This window comes from Spermophilus citellus (genome assembly GCF_964194105.1).
Source record: "Spermophilus citellus genome assembly, chromosome: 1".
In the NCBI taxonomy this organism is placed as follows: Eukaryota; Metazoa; Chordata; class Mammalia; order Rodentia; family Sciuridae; genus Spermophilus; species Spermophilus citellus.
Genome location: NC_138182.1, coordinates 118,910,330 through 118,932,802, shown reverse-complemented (window position 1 = coordinate 118,932,802; position 22,473 = coordinate 118,910,330). Strand labels below are relative to the sequence as shown.

The 22,473-nt window shown below is 46.5% G+C and overlaps 1 pseudogene across 1 annotated transcript; it reads right to left on the bottom strand.

Annotated features, from left to right (window-relative positions):
- Nucleotides 1-7,830: 7,830 nt before the first annotated feature.
- LOC308655650 (E3 ubiquitin-protein ligase TRIM58-like) lies at nt 7,831-22,153 on the bottom strand (annotated as a pseudogene). The gene is made up of 6 exons (XR_014024372.1): nt 21,691-22,153; nt 19,378-19,473; nt 15,955-16,185; nt 13,521-13,543; nt 13,327-13,427; nt 7,831-9,121 (listed from the first exon to the last, which is right to left on the bottom strand). The product of XR_014024372.1 is annotated as an E3 ubiquitin-protein ligase TRIM58-like (transcript).
- Nucleotides 22,154-22,473: the final 320 nt, after the last annotated feature.

Here is a 22,473-nt window from a genome sequence, read left to right as displayed (position 1 = left end):
CTGACACAAGTGTACATCTTAAGTTGTATTAATATATATATATATATATATATATATATATATATATATATATATATATAGTATTTTTGTAAATGTCCCTGTAGGACTGTGCTCTGCCAGGTGTTCAAGACCAACTTGGTCAAAACTGACCTTGTTCCCATCTATTCTTAAGAGTCAGCTGAGATTCATCAGCAATCACTCTTGGGGACATGGCTGAAGCCTCCTGGCTCCTTTAGATTTTCTCTATCAGTGGTGCCATGGGCCAGGCTGGGTCAGGTCAGGGTCTTGATGACCACACATGTGGCTTCTCTTGGAAGCTTCATGCATTTCACTCTCCAGTGACCCTCCTCTTTGCAGAATATGCACCACCAGTTGGCTTTCTGTTCTCTAGGGTCCTCTCCATCTCCCTTATGGCAGATCAGGTGACTCACCAGGGTTTCAGAGCCCTTAGAAGATCCCATGATTCTCTGTGTGCTGGCTGACCTTAGAGGGCAAGGGCCAAATATTGGCTGCTTTTTCCTTTGCCCTTTTACTTCCTTGACTTTGGTCTCCAAATTTTTGGTTTTAAACACCCTTCAAGCCAATTGCACCAGTCTTAAAGAGAGAGTAACAGGTTATAGCATTAATATCTGTAAGTTTACAGTTAACCCTTTCACTTAATTGGGTTAGTATTAGTACTGCAAATCAGCATTTTATACTATTTGTCCTGTAGGTGATGGCATATTCTCCCAAATTTACCCAAGGGTTTTTTTTTTTTTTTCCTTTTTCTTTTAGAAGCAGTACCTCTGCAAAACACAAACAGGCAACACTTATAAAGTTTACAAGGAAAATTAAAAAATGGAGGGCTGGGATGTGGCTCAAGCGGTAGTGCACTCGCCTGGCATGCGCAGGGCACTGGGTTCCATCCTCAGCACCACATAAAAATAAAATAAAGATGTTGTGTCCACTGAAAACTAAAAAATAAATATTAAAAATTCTCTCTTTCTCTCTCTCTTAAAAAAATGAAATTAACAGAGCAAAAACATATTCAGTTTGTGTAGTAGTTATGAATCAAGAAAAATGACTTATAATCTTGAACCTTTACATAGTTATACATTCTATCCCCTGTTTGAGATCACAGTAATCTTTACAACAAAAATCAATCTTTTGAACACAGAAGTCTAGCTTCTTTTGGAGCCATTCTAACATGGAATAAGGTGGGATGTGGGAGGCCATCCTCCCTGGCTGGGTGAGAGGCACTTAGACACATTTTTGTGTTCAGAGCTTTCCCCACCCTTCTCAGGTTGAGGGCTTGTCCGTGTGGAGGCGTGCCTGACCACAGCCCCTAAAGACCCAAGGTCTCACCTGACCTTGGGACACTGCCCCCCTTAATCTTCATTGGATGGGATTTTCCCCAGAATTTTTTGTTCCCCAATAAAAGTCCACTCCCTAGCGTGTTCTCTCTCTCTCTCTCTCTCTCTCTCTCTCTCTCTCTCTCTCTATCTATCTATCTATCTATCTCTCTCTCTCTCTCTCTCTCTCTCTCTCTCTCTCACCTCTTCAGTAAAGCTCACTACTCTAATAGGTAGCTAGAGGCTTGGGGTGCCGGAAGCCATCCTGGAGCTGGTTTAAAGGTAATTAGAATCTGTCTCTTTAATTCAAACTCCCTTTGGATTCCCAGGTATTGAACCTTCACCTATGAAGCCTATGCTGGCCAAGGGCTGAAGTGAGAGCCAGAGCCTTATCTAAGGTAGGGTGGGGTTCTTCATATATCTGAAATATGAATGAAAGAAAATATGAATGAAAGAAAAGCTTAGAGAGCTTTTAACCCTTTTTGTGGACAGTGGTAAAATGTTTTCATGTTTTACAATATCCACCTTTAAAAGGATCAGGCACTTATTATCTTTTAAAAATACATTTACCCCAGTATAAAAAGTAACATAAGGGTTGTGGTTGTAGCTCAGCCATAGAGTGCTCACCTGGCATGCCTGAGGCATGGAGTTTGACCTTCAGCACCACATAAAAATAAAAATAAAGATATTGTGTTCACCTGGAAAAAAAAACCTAAAAATAAATAAATAAATATTTTTTTTAAAGTAACAAAATTATATATATTATTGATAACAGGTCCTGTTACAGAACATTAAATGACATAAACAAATCTCTAATTAAATTTCTATTTCTTTAAGTTTAAAACACAATTTCAGACAAATTTAGTTTGGAGAACATTAGCTTGGTAAAGTGCTTTTCCAAGCTTTATATTTTAAAACTTGTATATTAGAAGAACATGAGTATACTTAAAATGCAAAGAACTAGTAGTTAGCATTATGATTACACAGATGTCCTTATATTAATCAGGTTTAATTTTTTTACAGTAAAATTCAGAATTCATAGATCCTTACAGGTTTGCAGAGTTTAGCAGCACTACCAAAAATCAAAGGATAGCCTTAAATCTCTTATGCATTTAGAGAACAGTGTTAATGGTCAGAACTAGACTTAGTTAAAGCAGACAGATTTATATCAGTTTCTCAATTGGCAGTGTGGCTCTTTTATGTCAGATGCAATATATAAAAGATAGTGCTTGTTGGTTAAACCTATATGAACTTTCATTTTATAAACTTTTACAGAACATTTAAATAAGGCTCAGACAAACATATTTAGTTTCAGATGTATACATATATCTAGGGACATATATTCAGGTTATTCATGAAAAAAAAAAAATCAAGCCTGGCCAAAATTATAAGTTATCTGTTTCTCTAACAAAGAAAAATCCTAAAAGTAATGGGCATTGCACTTTAATATTTTAGAGCTCAGGCCTTGCACAAACTGTTACTCATTAGTGTGGAGTTTTTTAACAGGCAGCATAGGCAGAGTAGGAGATCTGGCAATGCTGACTCAAGTCACATTTCCAACAACCATCCAGAAGAAGATGAATCCCCATTAATGTCTCTCTCTTAAGGGGTTATCCCCTCCTACTCAAGGGCAAGTTATTTCCTCCTAAAATAAAATTGTGGTTGAGAAAACATTGATCACTTTCTTGGGGTCCTTCTGGTCTGAAAAGCCTCCTTCTTTTCTAGGAGACTTCCAGCAGAGCAGGAAGGCACTTGCAAATGAAGTTGTTACTCTTTGCATGAGCATATTATCTGTACATTTAATTTTTATAACAAATTTTATCCCAGGAGAGGGATCAGGCTGGAATAGTTAAAAACAAAAAACTATGCTTTAATCTTTTTCCCTTCCAGTTTGTGCTCAAGAGGTTGGAGCACAGGTTGTTGTTGTTTGACCAGTCTCCCTTATCATCATCATAATGCCATCAACTTTAAGTGAGTTCCCCACTGTCAATTGTACCCAGAGATTCTCTCTACATATGTATGTATGTATGTACCTAGGGAATTCTGTAAGTTCACATTGACCATACAAAGACTGTTAGGACCTCTCTCTGCAGAAATCAGCAGTGCCGAGACATAGGTGCTTAGGCCCTTGGATTTTAGCTTTTTGGACAACAGGTAGGGCTGCACCCAGAAGTGACCTCTGGCCAAATAGGACATGCTTTCAGAGCTTAGAAAGGGGAGACTATCTTCTCCCCAGGTTATTGTTTTATTGAAGAGTACTGGAGACCATTGCCCCTTTCCTAGTGACTGGCAGCTTTTTTTTTTACCCCCCCCCATTAAGATAGGCTAGTTAATCATAAGACAATGAGTGTAATGGGCTCCAGATAAGGCTATTTATTTATTTGTTTAATTTTTCCAAATGTAAAGTAAACCCAGTGAGGTCCAGCATTCCAATCCACTCCTTTGTCCCCAGGGTGGCAGGAAAATGGAAATGGGGGTGGACCCAAATGGAGGTTGCAAAAAAAATTCAGACTTCAGGGCTAAAGGCATTCAGCCAAATAGAAAGTCACGGCCAAGCCAATAACTTTCATCCCTTCCCAACATCCTACAGCATAGATTCCAACAATTAGTTCAAACGCTTTTAATGTCTGTTCAGCATGGACTCTGATCAGAGCCTTTATCCAGCAGCCTTAACTTCCCAGACTAGTGTACTCAAGTGGATAAGCTTTCGGCCACTTTCTTCCTCACATGACGGGGAATTTCATTTCTTTTTCCTCACTCAAAAATAATTTAAAAATTTTTTATCCTCTGCCATCATCCATGGATTTCATTCTTTGAACCCATGAGACAAAAACACAGAAAGAAAATCGGTGAGACCTACAGCCCGCATACATTTCATTTGTCTTCAGAGGCAGCAAACTGAGCCCTGTTCTCAAACTTTTATCCTTGGGCAAAGAATGGCTAAAAAGCAGAGTAGAGGGCAGATCCTGTTCGCCCATTTCTCTACAGACCAGGCAGCTTTCTTGAGTTGTATTCATTTATTTATTTATTCTTTGATCCCAGAACTGGTGATCCCGACCCACAGCAGGATGATTTGCAGTTGCCTGGGGCCAGGCTGAGAAGGTGCTCACACTGTCAGCACTGGGTTGAAAGGAAAAAACTTTTTTTTTTTTCAATCCTCCTTTGGTGTCCTGCTGCTCACACATTAGGGCAGCACCTTTTGCATCCAACTTAGTTTTGACTGTTAAGACTTCTTATTATGTAATGGCCTACATGTCTGTATATACAGAATACTTATTTTATCTCTGACAGACCAACTCCCAACTGCACAATAATTTAGAAAACCATTCAAAGACCAGATTGTCACATTTTTTCTTAGTCACATTTACATCTATAGGTGGCCCATTTAGTCAAGATCTTTCCCAAGAAACAATCTATAGGATCAACACCTTATTGCCCGTGTCTTAAAGGGCAGAAACAGATACTGTAAGTGTCCGGCGAAACGTCAGAGAAAGAGACTAGCTTCATGCAATGGCAAGGGGGATTTATTGGGGATCCATTCCAGCGCACTGGGGCTCCGTGCTCACTCAAGAAGGGAGAGCAGCCCAGAGCCCAGAGCAGAGGTCAAGCAGAGCTTAAGTACACTTTTTGGAGAGGGTGGGGGGCTTTGCATACATCAGAACAAATCATCATGAGGCGCGGGAAAATTGAACAACAACTCTGATACATGATTAGTCCATTCATTGGCGGGAACAGGCTGGGCAGGGGTGATTGGTCACTTCTAAACTGGGTACACATTCAAACTGATTGGTTCGGGCCCTGTGCAGTTTGGCCAGTAGGGCATTGTCTTAACTATCTCAGGAATCTGGGTGTAACAGAGGGACTTAATAGTACCTAATCTTTTACATTTTAATTCAAGGTTTCCAGCTTAGAATCTTTACCCTTTCAATACAAAAAAGAAACATAATGACAGAGAAACAGAGAGGATCCCCAAACCATGGCAGACAGATGGGGACCTTTAAAACAGACTAGATAGTGGGAAAATCTCCCCAAGTTCCCAACTCCCGCTTAACTGTGACTCCTACATCAGTGGCACCTCAGATGTTCCCATAGGGGTGGGGAACCAGATGCTCCCACAAAGGGGACCAGAAGTGTAGAATCAAAGGTCTCAATGTGCACTGGGCAGCTTACCAGGTGGCCAAGGTGCGGAAACTTTACTGCATTCAGGTTCCTTTTTCTCCCAGTAGACCAAGATGGAGAGATCCTTACAGTGCAGGGAAGGAAGGCGGGAGTCCCCCGGAGCTCAGGGGCTTCAGCAGCTGCTGGGAGTCCCTCAGTCCCTCCCTTTACTTACAGGAATAGCTCCTCTGGTTCAGTTCCAGCCGAGGCCCACTCACCCTTAACTTTCCAGGAGTTCTCCAAAAGTTCATCCTATATCTTCAGCATAGAAATGCAGCTCATGGGGTGCCAGGACTGTCTAAGAAACCCAAAGCCAGGGCTTCTTCTTGGGTCCCATCTGGGGTGCCAAGATTTGTAACCAAAAGCTCGGTCCCTTTCTCCAATGCCAATTTGATAATGAGGCCAAGGTTTTGAGGAAAAGGAAAGAGAAGCTTCATTGCTTTGCTAGCAAAGGAGATAAAAATTTTTTTTTTCAAGGGTTACATTCCAGGAGGGGGCCTTCAAGTTGCCCTGATGGCCTATTAGGATTCACATTTTGGAGATCCTCACTTCCCAGATCCTCAGCAGGCACCCTCTTCCTGTAGCAGGTGTTCCAGGGCAGTTAACTAGGGGAAGAAAAGATGACACTGTCTTCCAAATCTTGTTAGGGAGGGGGAGAGGGGAGAAGAGAGGAAAAAAAAAAATTTTAATAAACCTAAGAGCAATGAGGGCTACATTCAGAGGTGAAGGGACTACTGTGAGATGAACCCAGTGATCTCAAGGGAGGGGAAGCTCAGACTACCAGGATGGGGGTGGGGAAGGGCTGACTGGACTCTGGTCCATGGGAGCAAAAGGGTGTTAACAGCTAAGGGGAGCAAGCTGGAGTGAAATGCAGAAAGGAGTCACTAAGGTGTTTGGGCTACCTGACAAAGAAATGAGCAGGCCTCCCTTCAGAAGGGGAGGCTTTAATATATCTTTTTATCATTCAGGGAGACCTGGAGATATTTGTGGTTAAGATTTAGGCATATAGAGCTTAGAATATCTTTTTTTCTTTCTTTTTTTTTTTTTTTTTTTTTTTTTTGGTGTTGGGGATTGAACCCAGGGCCTTGTGCATGCAAAGCAAGCATTCTACCAACCAAGCTATGTCCCCAGCCCCTAGAATATCTATTTTGATGACAGATGGCACTTGACTGTGAAAAGCTAAGGCTCAGGAGAAAGAATGAAGAAGGTCAGGAATTAGATATGGATTTAGAGGATCTGGCAGGTAATGAGCCAGAATCCCAGGGGAATGGTGGGAACCTTTTAGGAATTGGAAGGAATGAAGAAGAGTTTGCAATAGGAACTGTGGAGATCCCTGAAGCTTAGCACACTGGAGCTGAGAAGGACTGACATTTAGTGGCCCAGAGAAATCAAAATAAAATCCAGGAGGTGACAAGTCTCAAGGCCACTGTTGAGACAAGGCTGTCAGGTTCCAGGGCAGGCAGGGGGTGTTCCTGAGGCTCCCTTCACCCTGTAGAGAGAGCAGAGGCTTGTAGACTTGCCACTTCCCACAGAGAAGGCTTCCTGTCCCAGAGAATGGCCAGGTCCCTGGAGGTTTCACCCCAGAGAGCCTTTGTCATCCCGGTGCAGAAGGCTGCACTGCAGAACTGTCCCCTGCACTGCTTGCACATCAGAGACAGCTTGGTTTCTACAACATCTTTCTACCTCTTCTGTTTGCAAATGAGAGGCAGAGAGGGCAAGCATTTGCTTGTCATCAGACAATTAAGAATCTGAAAAGAAAGTTGTCATTCACATGATTGCAAGGCCAGGGAAGGACAGTCGCAGAAATATCCCAGAAGAAAAAAGCATCTTGAACTTTGAGATGGAGTTAAAAAGGAAGAATACACTTTCGGTAGATTATCAAGATAACATTACTTAAATTTTCTCATAAATTATATTTGTTCAGCATTTAAGCATTTAGCATTAGAATATTACAATATTTGTTTAGCAATTACATATTAGATAAAAATGAAGACAAAGGTGGCAGAATAGGGGGTCTTCCATGACTTTTAAAGGATTTTGTTGGAAAGGTACAGAATATACTTCAAAAATAAGTTATTTTTATCATTTCATTTTCAACATCACCATTTTATTTAAAAAACACAGTTAATTTAAACTAGTCACATCAATCATGACCTTAAATACCTACCCTAATACTGTGAGGGCAGTAAATTGTTCCAGGCACAGGAGACCCCAAGTGAAGGACCCCCTGCTGCGGTCCTGGGGCCAGTCCCTTGAGCAGGCAGGAGGAAAGAGCTATCCCCTGGTCCCATGAATGGGCGCAGCCCTTTGGCAAACTTGTGCAAACCTTCCTTAGTCCCTCCTGACCCTGAAGAAAACCAGCTGAATCAAATTTCTAGGGCATTCCTACTTTTACAAACATATGCAGAGATAAAGAGAGAAGATCGAAATCCATGTTATGGTTGGAGCAATGAATTTCACGATCCTCAAAAACTGTTCCCAGAATAAAGACAGAAAGCAAGTGAAGACTGTGACTGGAAACACACACTTGTGAAGGATGATTTTGAATATGTTGATGTAAAAGGAAATGAAACTTTAAACAACCAGAGGTATCCAGAGAAAAAGGGGGGGGGGGGAGGGCAAGGAATGAGACAGAGGAGGAGCCCGCCAGGAAGGTGAGGGAGGGTCCAGGAGGGAGCAGCCTCAGCCTGCTCGGGCCCCCTGCAGGATTTCCATCTCTCAGCCTCCAGATTCAGCTTGGGATGGGAAGATACTGAAGAGAATGGAAATTATAAGGACCATACAGAACTCTTTAATACGAGACTATTAATTTGAAAGAAAAGCCATCGAGTAAGTGGGGGGCCATTCGGGAAAAGTTTGAGGAGACCCTCCAGGTCCAACGTTCCCGCATACACAGCTTCTCCTGTCTGCTTGGATTTCAAGGAACCTCCCCAGGCCCGAGTAAGAGGCTGCCCTGAGCTGGGCACTTGGTGAAGCTGTATGTCGGTCCTCCGCCGCTCTCCAGGGCCTTTGGACTGGCTGCGGGAGGACCCTGAGCACAGCACTTCAGGACTGAAGGTCGCCCACGAGAAGAGGGTCAGGGTGGCCCCCGGACGCCCAGTTCTCTGCCTCTGCTTCTGCCATCGGTGGCAAGATAAGCGGCGCCTCGTCGCAGACGAAGAAGTAGGGCCGGAGGATACCCGATGACACCTGGCTGAAGCTGTAGATGTAGGACCCGTCAGTGATGTTGTAGAAGGACACCTCGCCGGCCTCGTAGTCCAGGAAGACCCCGATGCGGCGCGGCCTCTCTAGCTGCAGCAGGGGCGCGGACGGGGAGGCCAGCACCATGTACTCGCAGCCGCGCAGCAGCCACAGGGCCCAGACGCCATTCTCCGGGGACGGCGTGGCTTCCCCCTTCCTCTGCACTGAGTCCTGACAGACGCCCAGGCCCCACTCGGCCCGCACTCCCACCACCACCTCCCAGTAGTGTCTCCCTGATGAGAAGCTCTGCAAGCCCAGGATGCAGGGCCAGGTGTCGAATCGCTCGGGGTTGTGGGGCACGTCCCTCCACAGCTCCCCGTCCTGCACGCTGCGCAGGTCGGCTGTCAGCAGGAGACTGGGGTGCGCCATGGAGGGGTCCAGCTTCACGTCCACTGCACACAGAGTGATGGGACACGTGAATGCACGGGAAGGACTAGATGCCCCGGGGGGTGAGCATCCACAACGCCCTCTCTCAGACTGCCCCAAGAAATAGGCCTTTCTCCAGGGTCTGAGCACGTCTTTGATCTACTGGGGCGCCCAGGGCGGCCTTAACCAGGCCATTAGGACAGTAGCGCTGTCAGCTTGCTGGGAAGCCAAACGCCCAGTCCAAGGCAACTTTGTATTTGCACCCAGAGCTCTTGGGTGCACTTAGGATCATCTGCGCTTGGCATGAAATTTATAAACTGTTTTTCTCAAAACCTATAGGATAATTTCATTAATATGAAATCCACTACTTTCAAAATGGTGTAACTGTGGTGGGGGAATTGTACACTAGATGCCCTGACTCCACACCCTGGTGTTATTACCTTCATGATTATATGACATTCTAGGACAACAGAGGCTATCTGGGAGGGTCTGATCTAATCCCACAAGCCCTTTAAAACTAGAAAGTCCTCTAGCTATCAGGATGGTGGCAGAAGAGAGTCTTAAGACTTTGCTCTGATACAGCCTTGCCAGGGTGGAAGGTGGGAAGGGTCACGAGGGGAAGGTGAGAGCACTCTGAAGCAGACTGGCCCCAAATGATGGCTTGCAGGAAAAACAAGGACCGTGGCCTTGCAGCTGCAGGGAACTCCAGCTGGAAAGTCCTTCCCCAGACTCCTCAGAGAGGCTCAGTCCCTTGGTTTTGGCCTTCAGAAACCCTAACCCAAGCAAAGGAGCCAGCTACTCCCACCTGCAAGTCTGATCTTTGGACCTGTGAGCTTACTAGTGGGTGTGGTCTAAAGTGGCTGTTTGTAGTCATTGATTCCACAACAGGAGGACCATCTAACATGTACTGTGGAGTCCCAGCAAGACTGATGCAGGATTGATTCACATACATAGTAGGCAAACGCATCTACATCAAAACCAGAGTACTTCCTTATAAGCACTCAAAGGTAGTAAATTCATTAATAGACCTTAAGGTCATGGCAAAAACAGTTACTACTCGTACTAGTCCAATTCATCTTCAAGCCACACGTCATGAACTTCTATGGATATCTAAACCTGACTGGCCACATCACTAGGCTCTGTGTGTTCATGACCTATGTTAAATCAGGAAGCCACCTTCTTCTTAATTTTTTTTTTTTTTTTTTTTTTTTTTGGTATCAGGGCTTGAACTCAGGGCACTCAACTGCTCAGTCACATCCCCAGTCCTATTTTGTATTTTATTTAGAGACAGGGTCTCACTGAGTTGCTTAGCACCTTGCCATTGCTGAAGCTGGCTTTGAACTCATGATCCTCCTGCCTCAGCCTCCCCAGCTGCTGGGATTATAGGCATGTGCCATCAAACCCGGCTAGGAAGCCATCCTTAATGTGGTTACTACCACCTCACAATATTGATGAGGAGATTCAAAGACTGTACCTGATTTCCCAACTCCACAGGAAGCAAATACCAGCCTGGAATGTGGCTGCGGTGGGGGGGGGGGGGGGACTGCGGAGCTCATTTAACATGCACAATGCTCAGCTCCATTGTTAGCCAAAGAAATCTGTGAAAGAGCTTTGGCTAGTTCTCTCTGCTCCTTTCTCCTAAACCCAGCTGTCAAGGGTAATACCTTCCCAGCGGCCACCAGGGTGGTGAAGGGACATCTGTGTCAGTTGGCACCATGAGGACCTGACTGTCCTGGAGAGACTCCTGCTCTTTTCCAGACTCACCAGCACCCATGCTTCCCTCCATCTTGGTCTCCCCTCTCCTCCGTCACTGCCCCAGGTCAAAGTCGCAGTGCCAAGTTGGGGACTTCTTTCTCAGTCCATGCCCTGTGGTTCTAGGTTGGCTCACTCAACTCTCCAGTCAACTCCAGTCCTCTGCTACGGACTGCAGTGCATGTTGCCAGCCTGGCCTCTCCCCTGAAGGTCCTTATTGTGAATTCATCTGCCTCCCTGGCCAGTTTTGGATGCTAAGTATCTGCCAACCTGCCCCCAAACCAGTCGCCCTTCTTGGGCTTTGCCTGCAGCATGGCCATCAGCACAACCAGCTGTTTTGTGTGGCAGTTCTTGGGGTCCAAGACCATGGGTCCTCCTCACTCTCCTCTCACCACAAAACACAGCTCATCCAGGAGCAGATCTGGCAGCTCCGCCTCCATGGCTGGCCAAGGATGTGGCCATCTGGCACCTTTCATACCAACACTGGGGGTCACCTACACTCAGCTGTCAATGAACAGTGACAAAGGACACCAGCTGCTGTCTTGGCATCTTTAATTCATCACAATAAAGCACCTGGATGATGTGCACACAAGGCCAGTCCTGCCCAGGAACACCCTGTGCTCTCCCACTGAGTGCTGCTCACAGAAGCAAGCCCACCTCTCCAGCCCTGCTGCCTTGTCCTCCTCGCCCTCCCCCTGGGCTGCCCTCACCATCCTGTCCTCACAGTCCCAGCACACCTGCCGCACTTCCTGCTGCCTGACACTCTGCTCCTCTCCCGGTCACGCAGCTTTTTCTTTCTGTTATTATAATTATTAACATGCATCAATTGTAGAAATTAGTGGACGTCACTGTTTCCCCTCATCTAGTTCAAACTTGGAGCCTCTGGCCACCCTCATCACACTCTACAGAAGCCCGTGTCCTCTCCTCACAGCCGTGTGCCTGGGTGACTGAAGTCAGTATTTGCACCGTGAATCATGGGTCATAGCACATTTGATTTGCTTTTGTTCTTCAATGATTCACTCCACTGGTAGAAAGGGCAGCATAAACTAGGCAGCATGGGCTGGATTCATTCACTAACTATTTCATTCAGTAAAAAGGAAAAGCATAGGAGGTGACAGAGTCTGGGGGTGTGCTTCGAAGGCCCTCACCAAGTCACATGGCTAGTGTATGTTCACCTATCCACCAAACAGGGGGGTCACTGGGTGCTACAACTGAGGTAGGTTTTCTCATTACAGGACAAGACTGTCCCTGGGAAGCCACAGTTTGTATTATGTGGTGCAAAGTAAATTTTAAAAGGAAATAGTAAAAATATTGAATCATCACCATTTTAAAGAACAACATGATTGGGTGAACAAAGCCATTTCGTGCAGACCCTCTGGGTGTCCCTGACTGGCATCCGCTCGGATTGTGCACAAATGTCCCCTCCCCCTTCCTGCAGGCAGGTGCACTGCTCCACCCCTTCACAGCCTGACACTGAAATTCTCAGGAAGGCCAAGGGCAGTGCATGAGTCATGGTGAGAGAGTGCAGTGTATTTTTGGTCTATGTCCCAGGTCCTGACACACCAGTTCCCAAAAGTCCTGAGACAAGGGACTCTTTTGCATGCTAGTGAGATGGCTGGTGCTTGGTGGCCTAGATGACCTCAGGATGGGGACTGGTTTCCAGAGAATCCCCTTGGGATTAAAGGGATAGAACCTTCAGTCCAACATCCCCCTACCTCTGGGAAGAGAGTGGGGGCTGAAGCTCCAGGGGCCAGCAGTGGCCAGTGGTGTCTTTGGTCATGCCTGCTGAATGAAGCCTCCATAAACCCAAAGACGGAGCTTGCCAGTGGCAGCACACAAGGAGATCCTGCAAGGAGCACCCAGAGAGGGCGTGTTGCCCCTCCCCACACCAACCCTGTTGGTTTCCTCCACCCGGCTGCTGGTCCCCATCCTCTGCAACATCCTGTACAACAACTGACCAAGTGTGAGTAGGGTCTGAGTTCTGGGGGCTGCTCTAGCAAACAAACCGCGCTCATAGAGCGGGTCCCGGGAAAGCTGCTTTGCAGTTGGCTGGTCAGAGGCACAAGCCACAGCCTGCTTGTTCCTTGCTCCTGAAGCAGGGCACAGCCTTGTGGGACCAGGCCCTCAACCTGTGGGATTCGATGATGTCTGCAGGTGGACAGTGTCAGAATAGAGTGAGAGGGAGCCAGCGGGGCAACCCCGGAGAACTGACGAACTCCTCGAGGGAGACACCCACATGTTCTGCTGGGCAGGGCTGATGCACTGTGCCCCAGGAAGGAGCTGGAGGTCTGCCAGGCTGGGCCCCAGGTGAGAGGCCCCGACAAGGCAACAACCTGAGAGCTCACTCGCATATGAAAGCACACTCGCACAGTGAGTCTCAGAGACCTGGGGCTCTGCTGTGGCCAAGGCCAGGGCAGTAAGGGCAGCAGTAAGCCCCACACTCTCAGCATCAGTTCCCAGGCTCAGGGGCTCTACCCACCTTGGAATCTCCTCAACATTTCCCGCATGCCAGGGATGTGACACGTGGTCTTCAGCTCCATGGGGATGGTCTCTGGTTCCAGCCGCATCACAGCCTTACTTCTGAGAAGAGCAGAGAACCCGGAAATGTCAGCATGGCCACACCAGCCCTCTCCGCCTCCCCCGCTCCCTCACTGGAGCGGAAAGTACACTTACCGGCTCAGGGCTCCTTGCACACCCTGGAAGTAAGAGACACAAGCAGGTGTAAGTGCTTCCCACAGTTGACTGGGGACACACCACGAAAATGTCTTTAGAATGTACTGGAAATAATTAACAAGCAACATAAGACTGCAGGCGACAGTGAATCTCTGTTAATTAAAGGCAAAAAAGGCTATAATTGAATTCTCACATGACTCTCAAATTTAAATATCAGGAATATAATTAGAACAGAGTCAGACTACACAAAGTTTATATTAATTCCCATGAAACCTATCCATCAACTATGGATTGTCAACTGATAGCTCTGGTTGTTGGGCTATTTTAACAGTTACATTCTGCACTTTATACAGATGGAATTAGGGTAAAAATCCTACATGTTTTCAGAATTTACTCGAGGAACAGATATAGGTATGGCATAGATCCTGGGACTGGGCATATCGCTCATGGTCGAGGGCTTGCCTGACTTGAACAGGGCCCTGTGTTCTGTCCCAGTACTCCAGAAAAAATCATCCTCAAATTCGAATTTTCTGAACCAACAGACAAAGCTACTAACTGTCTAAGGAGATAAGAAAGGAAGTCACTACTGTCCAGCAACAGTGTATCTCAAAGCGGGTAACAAAAAGGTCACCTCCAACACACTTGTCTTCTTCCCTAAAAGTGGTCAACAGTCGGACAAATTTCAACAAGGCATGAATGCAGGGAAACCATTTGCCTTCTCCTTTATGGACATGATCGGCCTGGGTCTTGGCCAGTGGGGTAAAATTAAGATCATTGGTATCAGAGAAGAAAGAGAGAGGACACAGACAAAAATTATGTAAGAGTATATTCTTACTATGATTTGTACTATAAATCATTTTAACATTTATATGGTGCAAAGAAATACTCATTTTAAATGAGATTTATCTGAGATAATGCAGTGAATATTATTTTTGAAAATGCCAATGTTCCTGTGCTTACTTGCCACCTATACTTGAAAAATCAATTTCTTTCTGGCTCTCTGTTTACTCATTAGGAAATGAGCACAGCCATGACATTGGTAATGGGAATAAAGATAGAACGGGCATTTTTTTTCTTCACGTCAGACGGGTAATGTGCCGATGTCGTAACAAGGTTTAGAGAAAGGCACATCTCACATAAGAGCATGAACACCCAATCATCACGCTTATGAACTGAAGGATCACACTTAGACTCTCATTGTTATACAAAATTACATATAAGAGGTTGTGAGGGGAAAGGGAAAAAAATCAAGGGAGAGAAATAAATTACAGTAGATGGGGTAGAGAGAGAAGATGGGAGGGGAGGGGAGGGGGATAGTAGAGGATAGGAAAGATAGCAGAATACAACAGTCACTAGTATGGCAATTTGTAAAAACATGGATGTGTAACTGATATGATTCTGCAATCTGTATACGGGGTAAAAATGGGAGTTCATAACCCACTTGAATCAAATGTATGAAATATGATATGTCAAGAGCTTTTTAATGTTTTGAACAACCAATAAAAAAAAAGATAGAATGGACAGATTAAATAAAGTGCTTGATAGATAAAAGTGTTTCATGCAGTTACTTAGTGATTCCCCATCAGATACCACAATAGTGACAACTGTGTTTGCAAATGTCACAGGACAGCGACTAGGTTTATGTGTCTGAAACTTGCAGTGTCCAGAGGCTAGTCAGTTGGGACACTGTGGGCCAGCTGCTCAGTGGGGATCTGCACTCTCTTTTAGGTCAGAATCCTCACCTGTCACTGGGGCAAAGTACAGAGAAAAGTACCAGGTGAATGACTTTCTCTTGCAGGCGGCCCTGGGAACAACACCTGTGGGTCGGAATGGCCGTGTCTGTGACCCCAGACCATGGGGAAGCTGGGGCAGGAGGGGGTGGTTCAAGGCCAGCCTGGGCCTCTGAGTGAGACCCTGTCTCCAATTAAAACTTTAAAAAGACTGCTCTGAAGTCCCAACAGATTGAGAAGTCTGCATGGGAGTCCATACACTCCCACCATACACTCCCCTTAGGACTTAACACAGGAATTTCAAGCTGGACTAGGTGAAGCACTGCTCATACTTCTGGCTATTTTCCATGAAATGGGCTGCCAGAGGCTTTGGGGGTTGAACATTCATGAAAATCAGCAATATCATCTTTGATAAAAGGACGGTTTCTCAGCCAGAATGGCGAAGCTTGTCCTTGCCCCAGCTGTTCACGATTCCATAAATAATTAATTTTATCTCATCACCTATTGAAGTTTTTGTCTTTTGCATGAGCTAAATGGTCCTCTGGGTGCCTCCTGACTCAGGGCCCAGTATTCAGTCATAAGATGCCTTCTAAGGAAGCACTGCTGAGCTCTGTCCTAGAGAGCTGGGTGCCTTCGTGTCCCATGCCAAGGCTTGTCCCCATCCCCTCAGCCTCTGTGGGCCTGGCCTCCTGAGGCCGCCTCACCTCCAGCAGCCCCAGGGCTGGGCGCTGGCACCTCTCCTCCAGCTCCTCTGCCAGCTCCTTGAGGGCCTTGCTGTGCTGGGCCAGCTGGTCCTTACTGTCCTGCAGTCTCTGCAGGTTGGCTCTCTCCTCCTCCTCCAGCCTCCGCAGCTGCAGCTGCTCTTCAAGGGCCAGAAAGCCGCGGTGCTTCTCAAACTCCAACCTGAAGCGCTGCCTCTGCATCTCCACCTTCTCCTGGAGCAACAGGAGACCCCATCAGGGCTGGGGCAAGGTGTGAGGGACCTGCCTCAAGTGTGGGACGGGAAGCCAGAGAAGGGACGTCCCGCATCACCCCCCACCCCTAAACCCACCCCCCTCGCTCTGCACCTCTGGGGAGGACCTCAGAAACCAGAGGCCAGGAACAGGAGAGGTGGCCGGTGGGGTTTTCAAGCTCAGAGTCTGGGAAGATTGTGGCTGTGGGCCCCCTTGTGCTGCAGGGCCGGAGGCAAGGCCTTCGACATTCGGGTTTCAATATCACGAGTCAAATGCAGCACCTCCGAGAGCCTGTGTGGCCCCACAGCAGAGGGCTGGCTCTGCTGCTGGGTGGGTGGCCAGGAAGAGCAGAAGGCCTGGGCTGTGAGGGACAACGTGACAGGAGAACACACAGATGTTCTCTTGTCCCAGGAGAAGCAAGAAACCAGCACAAGGCCGTGTCCTCTACAGAGCCCAGAAGAACTAACTGCCACACAGTCCACACACTGCTGGCTAATACACCAGCCCCTACCCAAACCTCCCATCATGGTTCTTGTTGTTGCTCCTGGGGCTGAGGACACAGCCCCTGGCTTCACTCAGGCTGGGCAAGCTCTGCCCCTGAGGCACACCTGGCGCTCACACTTCGGTGTCTGACTGAACCTAAGGATCACACTGTGCGCAGGGGATCGCATCTAAATGTTATTCTCTTGAAATTAGTAGCTAGAAACCCAGCTTTAAACTGAGCATGAGTGGCAAGTCACCCTCCCAAAGCATCTGCACCTTGGGTTGTCCGTTTTGTTTTTAAACCTGATAGTTTCTTGGTTTAATTGAAAGACATAAATTATCATCAAAATTATTATAAAAGACATATATATATATATATATATATATGTCTATATATTTGTAATCCAAATAATAGTTCTCCCCAAATGTCTGGAGGTACTTTGGACTTTGGATCGCCCCTCTAGGGGAGGTGCCGCCTGCTGCCGCCATCCACCATAGAGGCTGAGTGCAGTTGAGCGACAGCCTGCGGGGGCAAGGCCTGCCCGCCCCCCCAAGGAGCTGAGGGCCCCACTGGCCACAGCGCCAAGGTCTCCCACTTCCTTCTTCCCATTTTGCATTCCTACCTCCTTTACCGTTTTCTAAATCATTGATTCATACACTCTTGGCCTCCTCCTCAGGGACACTGACTCTGCATTCCACATTCTGCTTCCTGAGAGGCATGGCTCATAGAAATGCAAACTGTCTCCCAGGGCAGGCTGCTGGAGAGAGGGCTGAGCACTGCCACAGGGAGGGGAGTCCAGGGGTGCACCAGGGATGACAGGGTGGAGGGGCTACGGCAGCCCAGCTTCCTTCACGTCACCCTCTTGAGTGCCACCTTGGGTTGTCCGTTTTGTTTTTAAACCTGATAATTTCTTGTTTTTCTCCTACATTTCATTACACACAGTGGGCCACATACCCTCCTCTCCAGTTCCACAGCTGGGGATGCTTTGGGTCACCACACTTGCTGCTGCCATTCATGGCAGATGCTGGAATGTTGCTCGGCCCCCTCTGGATGTGAAGAAAGAAGAAGTGCTGCTGCAGAACTTAGAGCTCCTTTCCATCAAGCCTGTGCCTGATGGTTCTAGCTCATGTGAACATGAACGACCAAGAAGTTCAGACATGGCTACCTGCCTCTGAACAAGATATCTTAGCATCACTTCTATGTTATGACATGCATTGGAGGTTTTAAAATGTGGGAATTCAGATCTTACACTTGGGCTCCTGATTTCATAAATCTGTGGTCAGGCCAATATTTAAAAAAAATTAAATATTATTAGCTTTAAATAATAAAGATTGTGGATCAGTGCTTAACTTTACCTATAATAGACATAGCAATAGGAGAAGATAAGAGATATTTCATAAGAAAAATGTTAGCAAAATGGTCCTTACGAGCCAGGTACAGTATTGCACTGTAATTCCAGTGACTCACTGAGGCTGGAGGATCACAAGTTTAAGGCCACCCTCTACAATTTAGTGGGACCTGTCTCAAAATAAAAAGTAAAAGGGGCTTTGGATGTAGCTCAATGGCAGAGCACCTTGAGTTAAATGTCCAGCACAATAAATAAGTAAATAAATAAATAAATAAATAAATGTCCTTATGAAAACATCTGTATGAAGATAGTATATCAAACTAAATTTTTTAAAGAGAGAGAGAGAGAGAGAGAGAGAGAGAGAGAGAGAATTTTTTTAATTTTTTTTTTTTTTTTTTTTAGTTTTCGGTGGACACAATATCTTTATTTTATTTTTATGTAGTGCTGAGGATCGAACCCAATGCCCCACGCATGCCAGGTGAGCGCACTACTGCTTGAGCCACATCCCCAACCCAAACTATATTTTTAAGGAAGAAAATAATATAAAAATAATATAAAATAATATAAAATATAAGAATGATTCTAGCAGGAAGAGGAATATTCTATAAAATATAACTGATCATGTTGTATACTGTGCTCTATACATAATATACCCATCTACCCATGCACTATATGTGGTTCACAGCCTTGACACTTTGGCAGGTTTGACCTACAATTCACTGTTGTGGGGTGCAGTTGCTGTTCTGGGCACTGTAGGGAGCCGAGCAACTTTCCAGCCTCTGCCATGAATGGCAGCAGCAAGCGTGGTGACCCAAAGCCTCTCCAGCTGTGGAAAGGAGAGGAGGGCTTAACTTTACCTATAATAGACATAGCAATAGGAGAAGATAAGGTTCACAGCCACTGTGTGTAAATGAAATGTAGGAGAAAAACAAGGGGGAGGGGCTGCAGAAAGAGGGAACCGTGGATGGATGACCCAAGCAGGCTGAAGGCTCCAGTCCCTCCCTGTATAGATGGCCCCTGGGAACTGCACCACATCTGTCTGTGGCATTCACTATTTAACTGTCTGACAAATACAGTTTGACACTACAGTAGCAGGTGGTGGCACCCACCCCAGCAGTGAGTTTCACAGTAAGATCAAGAGAGTAAAGCTATTTATAATCTGGATAGGGTCTTGCCGACAGAGGTTAAAACAAAAATGAACAATGTCATTTGGGGTCTGGGACAATTCAGGATGGCCATGAGATGTTTCCATAGAGTGCCTAAGTAAATGGCAAGCTCGCTGGAAAATGGAGACTCAGGAAGAGGGTGGTGCCTGCAGTTCCCCAGGCCCAACCCCCCCTACCTTCCACAGCACAGTCTTCCTCCCCATGTTGGCTTCCTGCATCAGGGCCTCCTCCATCTCCTTCCTCACCAGCTCCAGCGCCATCTACAGCTTCACCTGTGTGGAGCAGACTGTGAGGACCTGCAGGATCAACTGGAAAACTCCCTAGAATGCAGTGGACACCTTTGCTGGTAACTCAGTTAATATCAGATGCAAAGATACATCTAAAATCATGCTCCTTGCACCATTATGATAGTAAAACTACAATGACTAAAATGTAAAAATGAGTGGCAAAACATTTTACATTAACATGATTGGAAACTTAATGTCAAGAAATAGAATTACAATGTCAAATAAGTACATTTTATAACAGTGCCAATTTTGAAAAAAAATGCTTATAATGAATATGTAAAAAATAGATGGAGGGAAATGAAGACATCATTAGGTGAAATGTCATCTATTGGTGCTAGGTTGAAGAGTGATACAATTTCTTATTAATTATGATGAGAATCAAGTGTTTGTTATTAGTACTACAAGTTATGATATTTCACCAAAAATAAATCTTGTTGGTTAAAATATGTTAAATGAAGTCAGGTGCGGTGGTACATGCCCATAATCTCAGCAATTTGGAGGGTGAGGCAGGAGGATCTCAAGTTCAAGGTCAGCCTCAGCAACTTAACACCACCTTAAGCAACTTGTGAGACCCTATCTCAAAATAAAAAAAAAAAAAAAAAAAAAAAAAAGTCTGAGGATGTGGCTCAGTGGTAAAGCCCCAGGGTTCAATCCTTGGTGTCAATAAATAAATTAATAAATAAAATAAAATAGGTGAAAAACACAATATTCTGTACATCTTAAAAGGAGTGAAAGAAGTATATAAAAAAGCCTACCAAACAATTAAACAAACAAAACCCAGAAATTAGATCTCTGTTCAATGACAAGACCCTTCCAAGAAGCAAATACATGCCTTTTTTTAAAAAACAGGAAGCACCCATAAAGACATATATAGAAATATGCTTTTAGTAGAAAATAATACAAATTCTACCTCCAAACTTATTCAATAAATCTTACATATATATCATTCACTTTAAAATATTATAATACTCTATATAAAGTACACATAAAGTAACATTAGAATTCATGGTGGCATCAGAATAAAAAGAGGCATATGTTTGGTGTTTGTAAGGAATAGAGCCATTCTCACTTGTAGATGGAGGAAAGCTCCCTGGGACCAAGGACACTGAGCCAAAGCAAGGAGGTGAAAAAAGAGCATGTTTGGGGACAAGAGTGACTAGGCTAATTTTGCTGGGTCCCTTGTTTGGATCGGATAAGAGCAGAAGGAAGGGGACTTCAGAACCTAGAAAGTCGTGATTGACAGGCCAAGGAGTTTGGATGGTACTTATTTTTTATCTAGTTGACTACTGAAAACAGAGAACGTCGTTAGCGATATCACAGCAGCCATGTTCTGTATGGTACCTTGGGGATTTAGACAGACAGGAGCATACTTGACTTTTCAGGTAGGCTAGAGAGCGCCTAGTACCTTTAATTTGCAGAGGATAACAGAAATCAAGAGGAAAAATCGAGAGAAATTTCCAAGACTGTCCAGATGAATGTTGGCTCGTGAATACCCCAGTCCTTAACTTAAAACAAACAAATAGAATAAATAAATGAACGTTTTAAGAAAGCTGGCACTTGGAACTTATTCCAGTGTGACGGAGTGCTTTGGCTAACTGTGCCATAGATTAAAAAGACAGCGTTGACCTCTTCTGTGCGAGCAGCTGTTCCAGATGCTGGGGACAGGCACGTGTTTAGAGTATGTCCCAGGACCCGAGGGCACCTGTGGGAAGACACCTGGGCAGAGTCCCTCAGAGCGCTCTCGGGGTCAAGCACCTCCTCAGGGGAATGCTCAAGTCCTCGGTTCCCAGACCTTCGTGTGGAGTCCAGTGGCCCCCTACTTCAGGGGACCCAGACAGTCCAGGCAGGAGCAGACACTATTCCTCAGCCAGAGGGTGGCCTTGGTGCCCGTGTTAAGGGACCTAGACGGATACCAGGCAAATGCCGCGCCCTAGGAATCCCGTCAGTGGAAGCGAGTACGACAGAGGTGCAAGGCTGTCACCGAGACTCACTGCACAGTCCGCCGGCTCGGGATCGGGAAGAAAAAGACCAGCTTGAAAGCCAGGGACCGAGGGTCCTGCGCTCGCTCGGCAGTCGGTCCCGCTCTGGCTAGCCGGAGCCGAGGCAGGACGACCCGGCGGGCCGGGGCTCGGTGCCCCGGTGCCTTCCGCCCGACACGAGCGGCCCGCGGCCCAGCTCGGCACCCCGGGCTCCCGCGCTCACCTGGTAGCTCCTGGCGGCCTCCCGCAGCGGCGCCGTGTGGTGGCCCTGGTGCTCGGGCGTGGTGTCGCAGACCCAGCACAAGAGTGTCTGGTCCTCCTCGCAGAAGCGGCTCAGGTCCTCGCCGTGCCGCGCGCACTGGCGCGCCCCCGCGGGCTCCGCGCCCATCCCGAGCTGCCGCACGCTGTCCACCAGGCTGGCCAGCTGCCGGTTGGGCCGAAAGTTCTCGGGCCTGAAGGGGCCGCGGCACTGAGGACAGGCGTACACGTCGCCCTGCGCGCTGTCCGACTTCTCGCAAAACTCCGAGATGCACCGGAGGCAGAAGCTGTGGCCGCAGTCCACGCTGATGGGGTCCTGCAGGAAATCCAGGCACACGGAGCACCGGGCCTCCTCCCGGAGCCGCTCCCCGGGCGTCCCGGAGGCCATGGTACTGGCCTCGCCTGGCCGCGTGGCTGCCGCTGCCCCGCGGCGCCGGTTATCTCCTCTGTCGCCTGGAACCAAGAGGAGGGCTCATGGCCAGGATGGGTTATCGCTGGCTGGGGTTCAAGAGTCTTAATTAACCACTTCTGCTGATGATTTACAACTCAGACACCGTCAACCACAGGAGTGAAATTGACATTCAAGTAATCCTCACCTCCTAGGAAGCTGAGCTCTTTCTCTCTTCCTCACTCTTCCTTCCAGGGAACATTTTTATTTGAGTTCTTTGATGTAATGCAACATTTAAGTCATCTGAAAGGGAGACATTATGGAGATTTAACTACTTATCTCAAAAGTTCAAAAGTCCGA